The 11,044-nt window shown below is 35.5% G+C and overlaps 1 long non-coding RNA gene across 1 annotated transcript; it reads right to left on the bottom strand.

Annotated features, from left to right (window-relative positions):
• Positions 1–2,077: 2,077 nt before the first annotated feature.
• Positions 2,078–10,144, bottom strand: LOC143628486 (uncharacterized). Its single transcript, XR_013152754.1, has 3 exons — positions 9,750–10,144; positions 2,390–2,664; positions 2,078–2,253 (listed from the first exon to the last, which is right to left on the bottom strand). It is a non-coding gene; the product is annotated as an uncharacterized LOC143628486 (long non-coding RNA).
• Positions 10,145–11,044: the final 900 nt, after the last annotated feature.

Genomic DNA, 11,044 nt, shown 5'->3' with positions numbered 1-11,044 from the left:
AAAGTAGACATACATGCAAAAGGATACATGCAGGAAGCACTGGATCAAAAAACAACTAATACTCACCCTCAAGCACTCCTGATAAGTCCATAGCTCCCCTTTCTTCAAAAGAGCAACTACGGACTTGGGGGACTTGTAGAGGTAGGGTATCAAACCCCCGGAACGACCATTTACTTATTACATAAGATGTTATATTTGTTATGTTTATGATTTGGTTACTAACTAAGGCCCAATGGGCCGGGGGGTTGTGGAGGTAACCCCTAACCGGGCTTGGCCCATTAAGGTTAGGGTTCATGATGGTTGTCATTGAGTCTCCTATATAAGGACCTTCATATCTCATTTGAAATGATCCCTTCTTGGACTCTCTTGGCCTCCACCAATATTTTTGTGTCTGTAAAAAAGAGTTTACTCTTAGCAGTCACCTCCACTCCCCCCGGTCTTTCCATGGCAAGTCTAGAGCAACTGGAGAAGAAGATCGAGATACGGGTTCACATGTGTACCAAAACCGAAGAGAACATCCATTTGACCCAGGAGGGGTAAGATCTCATGTTCCTTCAATAACCCATCGTGAGGAATACTAAACCATTACCCTCGGAATAACGTGTTAGACCTTGAGGGTGGTTTTGTGTTTCTTCAAGATTCAATTTCGGAAACCTCGCCGCGACATCTGCGTAATTGTTCAGCATATACCCGTTTATGATTTTGCCTTTCGATTATGCCATCAACGATATGGTGTTCTTCGATATTACAATCAAAAAATTTGTGGTTCAGTTTTGCCTTCAATGATTTTTTGTTCCCCGGATCTCCTGAATATGAGTTCGATTAGTAACCGCTGCTATGTTTGTTTTTGAAATTAGGTGTGAACCCTCGTCTGAAAATCGGGGCAACATCATCGCTGCCGTTGGGTTCCATACCACCATCGTTGTCGGGTATTGTACTATATAGGTGAAAGTAAAGCACGATAGCGGCCTTGGTGGTGTTCGGCGGTGGTTGTAGGGGAGGTGGTGATGGAAGTTAAGTAGTCAACTGATTTTTCAGTTAAAGTTCTTTAGATTGAAGTGGTGGGGAAGATGAAGTAGGTGAGGTAATAAGACACAAATGTCCGTAAGTTAATGATGAAAACTAACAGAGTTAGTGATTTGGACGATATTGGCAATAAATGAGAAACCTCAATGGTCCAGTTGCAAAAACAAAACTATTTTGGACGAAAATAGCATATTTTACCAAACCTCGAGGACGATTTTGGCACTTTACTCATAAATATATTATATATGAAATATGCAAATCAATATCATGAGTATCAACAATTAAATAAAATCAAGTAATTGGTGTCGTTTGGCCATGACTCACGAACACGATCGATGGCTACTAAGACGAAATAAATACAAATAAGGGTGTCGTTTGGCCATGACTCACGAACAAGGTCGATGGCTACTAAAAAGGCGTATGATCATACTTTAATCTGATTATGATGGACCTCTTCGAATGTGATAAATAAACAAATGAGCAAGTAAGCAACTAACATATAAACACTAGTTTTAAGCCCGCATGTCAGCGGGTTACTTTTAGTTTTTCTCGTAATATATTTTATGAACATATATTTTTGTTGTATGATGTGCTTAGATATTAGTTGAAGTTAAAGTTTAGTTTGTTTTATATACGTTTGTATTGTCTTGTTAGCGTTGTTTGGTGATGCAGAACATATATATTGTTTAACGGACCACGTAAAATGGGATCTCATGCATCTAAGTATCAAGTAATGTGGCCTAACATTTTGTTGTTTGGGATTTTAATTTTGCGCTTCATAGTGTGTTGGCCTTTAATTCAATTGATAGACTTGTATGTATATTTTTTTTTACTTATGTAATTGTGAATAATCATGTCTTACCTCTTCGTCTTATAAGATTGAATCCAAGAAAATAATGGCTGGAGGTTTGTAAATTATGACCCTTACTAACATAATTGATTTGTCATTAGCATTACCTATATCATTCAACATCTTAAAGTTTTTGCTATCCATTGGGCTATGTAAACATCAAATTAATACACAAACACTTTATAAATTTAATTTAGTTGACTGTTTAATAAATCATAGATAGTGATTATTTTTCTCATACATGAAGAATATGCACAATTTTTCCATCTCACAGTAAATGCAATTAATAACTAAAAACATATACATACACTTTGCAAAACATAGAAAATTTAAGCTCCCTAGGTTCATTCATATCTACTAAAACCATCGATCTTTGCCTAACAGTTACACTTACTGGTACAGGAAAAGTTCGACCTCATTGCCGGTTTTTCCATTCAGGCTCTTTTTTTTCTTTTAAACACGTTTTCTTGGCAACGATTGGATACAATACAATTAAAAAAATGTTCAAAAAACAATACATGATAATAAAATTTTTGTTTGCCTTTTTTAATATGATTTTACCATGTAGTGAGCTTCCAATTCACCAAATGCCATCTACATTAATATCCTCACCCCCTCACCCGAACCTTATAAGCAAACAAATGTAAAAAATGCCATGTCAGCTTATTAGACGGCCCCGGCATTATTTTTGTTAGAAACAAAAGTCATTACCGTAAATGTAACATAATGTAATATGAAGTCTAAATAAATAAATAAAAATATGTCAGCTGCAATAGGAGAGGGCAAGCCTGTTGTTGGGTCAAGAAATTGACCTAAGGAGAGATTGTTGAGTCAAAGATTTGACCTAAATGAAGTACATGGAAGATTGGAATCTTCTCAACCTCCTCTAAATTTGCTAAGTAATGGATCCGAGCACACCTTAGACCTCCGAGCAAGCTTTTACTTAGCCGAGTATGATATTTTGCCTACCGGGCAAGGTTTACTTCAAGTAGTCTTCTTAAGTGGATATCCGAGCAGGGTTTGCAAATTAGTGCATTACCGAGTAAGGTACACTAGTTTATGTAAATCCGGGCAAGGTTCACTTTATCAAGCAAGTCTGTTCTTCAGAGCCAAGTATATTACTCTTCCGAGTAAGGTTTGGTTAACCAAGTCCAAAAAGCCAAGTGATTGGAAGACCGGGCAAGGTATTCATTAATAAGTATGATCCAAGTATGCTTGATAATCTAAAGGAATATCTCTAAGTAATATCGGGCAAGGTTCAGCTCAATCAAGGAACAGTACTCCCGAGTACACTTTGCTAATAAGTTATTTTAATAGCAAAGAGCTGAAATGGATCATTGAAGAACAAGGTTGCTCGTAAGAAGTTGTCAGGCAAAGTCTGGCAAAGTCAAGAGACTGAAGTCTACTCGGTGAGTATTTTTACTTAGTGAAATACTCTAAGTAAAGTCTTCCCGGAAACTGATCCCGAGCACACTTCTATGTTACCAAGTTATGAAGGATGGCCGAGCATACTCGGAAAGACAAGATTGGTGCAAAGCCTACCCGGAAGACTTGTTTTACACATAGTTTATTTTGAATATGTAATTTGAATATGTATGATTGTATTTAGGGTTTCTAGAAGGAATGACAGTTGTCCTAGGTTGGCAGGCCTATAAATAGAATATTTAGGGCACGCCGCCAAAGGGGGCACAATACGGATAAGAAAGACACATTAATTGAGAGAAATATTGTGTGACGGCTGTCTTAGGATTCCTAGAAAACCCTAAATCGATTATCCTTTTGTATGATTAATATTATATAAATGGAAATCTTATGAGTGAATCTTAAGTGTGCATTCTACCTTTGATTATTCATTGCAACCGTATGTTTGTTATTGATTCCACCTTTAACAAACGGATATCTTTCTAAATATAGCAACCCGTCATTAACTCTCTTGTCAACACGTTAATCTGTGTGAGTTATGACATGATTAATTAAGATCCAGCTGAAATTGAGGGGACCGACAAGTGGTATCAGAGCTCGTTTACTGCTATTTTGGAAAGATTGTTGCTGATTGAAGATTTGAAGAAGAATGACGTAAGCAGACCTCTGTTCCATTGATTTGTGACGTCAACAGCCCTGTTTTTCATTTTTCTTCCAGATCTACAATCTACCGGTGTTTTTTCTTCCTTATTTCAATTAAAGTTCTAATCTTTATATCTAAATCTTGTTCTAATCACATCAGACACATCAGATCTGAGCATTCTGTTTTCAGATTTGATTATTTTGAAATTTTTTTTAAAGAAACTGATTTTTAATTTCTCAAAATGTCTGGATATGAGGAACAAGAGGTGTCTACTAACAAGATACCAAGGTTGTATGGACAGGAAAACTTTATCAAATGGAAAGTACTCTTTGAAGCAGCCGTATGCTACAATGATATTGATATGTGGAACTCCATCAAGAATGGTCCACAAACTGCTGTTGAAGAAGGTGCAAATGCAACTGCAACTACTGCTGTAAGAGAAAAAATGAGAAAGGTGGATGACAAAGCCTTAGCTATGATTAAGCTAGGTTTGTCTTGGGAGATTCTGACCAAGGTGGCTCATCACACAACTGCCAAGCAAATGTATGATGCCATCCTTGAAATGTATGAAGGGAATACTGAACTAAAGAACATAAAGAAGCAAAGATTGAAGCAACAGTTGGAAAGGTTCAAGTATAGGGATGGAGAAAGGTTGAAATCAATACTAGAACGTTTTCTAAGTATTGTGAATGAGTTGAGGACAACTGATTATGTAATGACTGACTTTGATTTGAATACAAAGTTACTCAACTGAATGCCAAAAGAATGGTATACTGCTTGCAAGCTCATCCTTCAGAAGCAAAATTTCAATGAATTGAAATTGGATGATGTGGTATGCTTTCTTCAAGCTGCAGAACTTGAAATGATAGAGAATGAGATGATTAAGGAAGATAGACCCTGCTTCAATGTTTCAAATGCATTGATTGCACCCATGGGAAATCTGTCTACCAAGAATCAACAGCAAATTCCATTATTGAAGAACCAGCTGAACATAATGTTGTTACTCCAAAATCTTTCATTGGAGGTAGCACATGTAATCAAGGAAATCAGCAGAGGTTCAATGTGAAACTGATTGATGATACTGATTCTGCCTCCAAGCCAAGTGGAAATGTTCCTAATACTGGCACAGGACATGGTCAAAGCAATGAAACACAAGATTTGTTGTCTATGTTTACTGAGTCATATAATGCATTTGTTGCAAAGAATCTAATTCACACAAGTGTGGTACAAGATGATTTAGAACAAATTGTTGCAGATGACTTGGAAGACATGGATTTGAAGTGGCAAGCTGCCATGTTGGGTTTGAGAAGTAAAAGGCTGTATAACAGAACTGGTAGGTCTCTGGTTTCTGGTCCTAATGACAGGATTGGATTTGACAAGTCAAAAGCAATATGCTACAATTGTCAGCAACCTGGTCATTTTGCAAGAGAATGCAATCAACCAAGAAACTTTCAAATGAATCAATTCCAGAATCAACAACTAGGAGGTCAGCATCAATATCAATAAAATCAACCAAGAGGTCAGCAGAATTACCAACAAAATCAGCCAAGATTCAACAACAACAACAGTCAAATGAACAACTTTAACAACAACTTCAATCCCAACAACAATTACAACCCCAACTTCAACAACTTTCAGCCTCAAATGAATAATCAACATCAAAGTATGCAACAGACTCAAGGTTTTCAAATGAATAACAATCAAAACCTTCAAGCAACTCAAAATGTTCCAAACAACACTGTTCCAGCAAATCAAAATCAGATCAGAAATCAAGGGAATGTGGCAGTGACTACACAGCATGAAGGAAATTTTGATTGGAGCAATCATGAAGAGGACATTGCAGATGATATCAGGAAAGCAAATGTGGAATTCATGGCCATAATTGAGAAAGAAAAGGGATCATCATCTCAGGTACACTCTGCTCCTACAGTTGATTTAAATGAACTTATCATTGAATTGAAAACAAAAGTATGGAAGCTGGAAAGTGAGTGTTTTAGAAAACAAAGCATCATCAATGAGTATGAGGCAAGTGAGATGATCAGTGAAGAAAATATTAAAAGACTTGAAGATGATTGCATAATCATTTACAGAACTCAAACCAGATACACCACTGAGATTGATGGATTAAAGAAGATGTTAGTTGAAGAAAAGGTGCAAAACACAAGACTGAAGGTTGAAACTGAATTTCTAAAGAATTTGATCTCAACAGGCAACATATGTGGTATACTGAACCAGGTGAAGGAACAAGACAAATACAAAACAGTACCACCTACATTCAATAACAACTTCATGCCAAAAGTTGACAAAGAGAAAAGAGATGCATACTTGCAACAATTCAGAGATGTCTTTCAAGACAAGGAAGAATTTGTTGATTTGTACAAAAAGGTAGAAGTGAATGAAGAAGGAGAGTTTGTGATTAAGAAAGAAGTAAAAGAGGATAAGTCAATTGGAGTTCAAGTCTCTGAGGATGACTTTGATTCAGTTGAGTTGGATCAAGATGATTTGAGTGATCAAATTACTGAAAAGGAAATCAAAGCTGCTGAAAGAGGAAGAAAATATAAGAAACCTGAATCTGTTGATAAACTTCCAAAGTATCCACCAGTCTCACAAAGATTGAAGAAACAGAATGATAAAATGAAAAGAAAACATGTTTCTTTTGATATTTGTGAAAGGAGGAAGACAAACTAAAAGACAAAACACTTTTCAAATTTCTCACTTTACCTGACATGTAAAAGAAAAATGCAGAAACAAAAGAACTTTATCTGCAATTTTGGCAGAAAAAATTGCAGATATGTACTTTACACTTGTCTTAACTCTCATTAAAAGAAGACCTGCATATGCCATTCAAAATTGAAACTTCACATTTCAAGAGTAACTTACATTTGTCTTTTGTGCAAATTTCTATATCATTCAAGACAACGGTTTGAATTGAAATATTATTTATACCTCAATTTTTTTTTACTTTGAGGTCTAACTGATAATTGTATATTCATTGATATAACAAAAAATCAGCAATGGATCCAACTCCAAGTAATTCCAATTCCTACAAACATCATCTTTCTGAAGAACTGAAGAAAGCATTGCAACGAGTTCAAACCCTAATGTCTGAGGTTGAGAAGATCTCAGCTGCCCCAAAACAGGGGGAGAAATCACTGAATCAGGGGGAGAATTCGCTGAAGCTTCTCTCAGTTTATGAAAAGAACAGCTCAGATGATGAAACTGACAACATTCCAAAAGATGAAAAGAAAGAACTTGAGGAAAGTAAGAAACTAAAAGGAAAAGAAATTGCTCTGGAGGATGATAAAATTTAGACTTTAAATTCTCAGAAGGAGAACACAATGGACTCAGAAATGAATGAATCTGAATCAGAAGCCAAAAGAGTCTATGTGCAAAGAATGACAGAAATTTATGACAGAGAATTTCTGAGTAAAATGATGTCTGATAAAGATTTTGAAGAACAAGAAAACTTGATGAAGCTGTTTGAAGATGAGAGAAAGCTAAGAGATGAAGTGAAGAATAATCAGAGAGAAGTCCCTCAAGAACTGATTGAAAAATGCTTGAATGATCAAGAAATTCCAAATGGTGTGGTAGTCTCTCTGCTCAAACTAATTAAGCAAGAAGAACCAGAGAAAGAGATAAAAGAGAAACTAGACACTGTCATTGACAAGATTTCAAAGGCTTTAAATGAAGAAAAGACTGTTCAAGACAAAATGAAAGATGAATTGGAAGAAGATATGAACATTCAAAAATTCTTGAGTAAATATGGTGGTAAACCAAAATTTTTGGTTAAAAATGGAATTTCTTTTGATTATGTAAAAGTCATGAAAAGAAAAGAGATTTTGAGCAACTTCAAGAAAATGAAAAGACAGCAGTTAAACATGAAAAAGGGAGCTGCCCAGTCTCTAGTTGGTAAGAACAAAGGAATATCCGAAAAGATGGTTGATCTATCAAGGATGACAATGAAGGGGAAATCCAAAGTAGAGAAATTCTGCAAACAGACAACATCCTTGCTCTCAAAACAGAACAGTACAAAGAAAAGGAAGATGTCTGTGACGACTCAAGAAAAATCAAAGCAGATGCACTTGAAGATGGATAAACCCTTTGTCGAGGTTGCAGAAAAAGCCAAAAACCATTCAGTCAACCACAATGTTATGCCAAGTGGAGTATTCTATGACTACAGGACTGAACATCTGAATGTTATGATGGAAAATGGAGAGATTGTGAAGATCTTCTCTAAGAATGACTTCAGAAAATTCAATCTATGGCAATTATCTGTGATTGCAGCACTGCATCTCTCAGATTATAATGTAAGGCAAAGGCCTACAAGTGCTAAGCAATCAGAACTGTTAAGATTCTTAAGAGAGCAGGAAAAGTTGGATTTTCCATGCCTAAACAAGCATCTCTAGATAAACTAAAGAATCTTTGAATAGGCTTTGTTTTGTAATGTCTTCGAACAACTTTCTGATTATGTAATTGTGTTTATGTTATTTGAATATGTAATTTTTTATTTTTGATTTGATGTGTATTTTTGCTGAGTGTAAGTAACCATAGAAATGTTTTGGGTCAGCTGAGGTGTTCCAATCTAGGGGGAGATTGTTGGGTCAAGAAATTGACCTAAGGAGAGATTGTTGAGTCAAAGATTTGACCTAAATGAAGTACATGGAAGATTGGAATCTTCTCAACCTCCTCTGAATTTGCTAAGTAATGGATCCGAGCACACCTTAGACCTCCGAGCAAGCTTTTACTTAGCCGAGTACGATATTTTGCCTACCAGGCAAGGTTTACTTCAAGTAGTCTTCTTAAGTGGATATCCGAGCAGGGTTTGCAAATTAGTGCATTACCGAGTAAGGTACACTAGTTTATGTAAATCCGGGCAAGGTTCACTTTATCAAGCAAGTCTGTTCTTCAGAGCCAAGTATACTACTCTTCCGAGTAAGGTTTGGTTAACCAAGTCCAAAAAGCCAAGTGATTGGAAGACCGGGCAAGGTATTCATTAATAAGTATGATCCAAGTATGCTTGATAATCTAAAGGAATATCTCTAAGTAATATCGGGCAAGGTTCAGCTCAATCAAGGAACAGTACTTCCGAGTACACTTTGCTAATAAGTTATTTTAATAGCAAAGAGCTGAAATGGATCATTGAAGAACAAGGTTGCTCGTAAGAAGTTGTCGGGCAAAGTCTGGCAAAGTCAAGAAGACTGAAGCCTACTCGGTGAGTATTTTTACTTAGTGAAATACTCTAAGTAAAGTCTACCCGGAAACTGATCCCGAGCACACTTCTATGTTACCAAGTTATGAAGGATGGCCGAGCATACTCGGAAAGACAAGATTGGTGCAAAGCCTACCCGGAAGACTTGTTTTACACTTAGTTTATTTTGAATATGTAATTTGAATATGTATGATTGTATTTAGGGTTTCTAGAATGAATGACAGTTGTCCTAGGTTGGCAGGCCTATAAATAGAATATTTAGGGCACGCCGCCAAAGGGGGCACAATACGGATAAGACAGACACATTAATTGCGAGAATATTGTGTGACGGCTGTCTTAGGATTCCTAGAAAACCCTAAATCGATTATCCTTTTGTATGATTAATATTATATAAAAGGAAATCTTTTGAGTGAATCTTAAGTGTGCTTTCTACCTTTGATTATTCATTGCAACAGTATGTTTGTTATTGATTCCGCCTTTAACAAACGGATATCTTTCTAAATATAGCAACCCGTCATTAACTCTCTTGTCAACACGTTAATATGTGTGAGTTATGACATGATTAATTAAGATCCAGCTGAAATCGAGGGGACCGACACCTGTCTTGGTAGCTTCTGGACGCATTGCCATCCCATATATGAATGCATTCTGTGTACTTTCTCTGACCCGATTGGAAGTTTAGAATACTGAAAAGTTAATAAAATAGCAATACACCCTAGTTTTCAAAAACGTCTTTATAACATATTTTAATGCGAATAAACACGGTCCCAAAAATTTCTTTTAACAAATACCACAACTTGCAAATACAAATCTTTAACTTAATTATAAAACAACAATTGACAAAACCGCTTAAGAGTTTATTCTTTTTCTTTTTTTATAATGTATTAAAAGAAATCAACTTAAAAAATTTCCCATAAGTATGTGGATTAAAGTTGAAGACTTGTGTATTCCAATGTCTGTTCCGAGCACTTGATGTGCACCATACAATTTCAAATTTTGGAATGTAAGGTATTATAACATCATGACAATTATTAGTATTGCTAAATAAACGTATAACATCTCTAATAAGAATTGCAAGAAATCATATGTCAAAAATATACTCTATCCGACAAGAATGATTCAATATCAAAGATTTTAAACTTCAAGAATAATTATCTAAACTCGAAACGTCTACGACCACCACTACCATTATGATCAAGTAGGTCCCTTTTTAAATACCAACTCATTAATCAAGTATTTCACACATTTTCAGTAAATTATATCATATGAACATTTTCATGCTACACAATATGTATAGGGACAATACTAATCCATTTAAATCTAATTAATGAGAAAGTTTGTAACAAACTGGTATAACAATTGTATGCTAAATCAACTATATTATGGCCTTGATTAACCTCCTTAAACATACTTTTTGGACAACAACTATAGCAGCTCCTGTAACTCGTTAAATTGGTATTCCTAGCACCCAAACAACATAATAAATGTGCACAGTTTGACAGCAAAACACAAGAACAATATTTTCTTATTAAGTAATCCATTATGGCCTTAATTTTATCCTCTTTAAACATAATTTTTGGACAAGAACTATAGCAGCTCATTTAAATTATTAAATTGCTATTTCTAGAACTCAAACGACATGATATAAGTGCAGTTTGACAGCAAACGCAGCAGCAAAAGTTTCTTATTCAATCAACCGTTATGGCCTCAATTTAAACTCTTTATATATGCTTTCTGGACAAAAACTATAGAAGCACGATTAAAATGGTATTTCTAACACCAAAACATCATAATAATTAATATACAGCTTGATAGCAAAAATGCAGCAGCATTTATGCTTATTAACTCAACTATTACGGCCTCAAGTAAATCTTTTTTAACATGCCAGCTAAAC

This window comes from Bidens hawaiensis, unplaced genomic scaffold (genome assembly GCF_021521415.1).
Source record: "Bidens hawaiensis isolate Kalapana, Puna unplaced genomic scaffold, B.hawaiensis_p1.1 tig00005006_1, whole genome shotgun sequence".
Taxonomy (NCBI): domain Eukaryota; kingdom Viridiplantae; phylum Streptophyta; class Magnoliopsida; order Asterales; family Asteraceae; genus Bidens; species Bidens hawaiensis.
The sequence above is the reverse complement of the archived record's forward strand: the minus strand, read 5'-3'. Positions and strand labels throughout refer to the sequence as shown.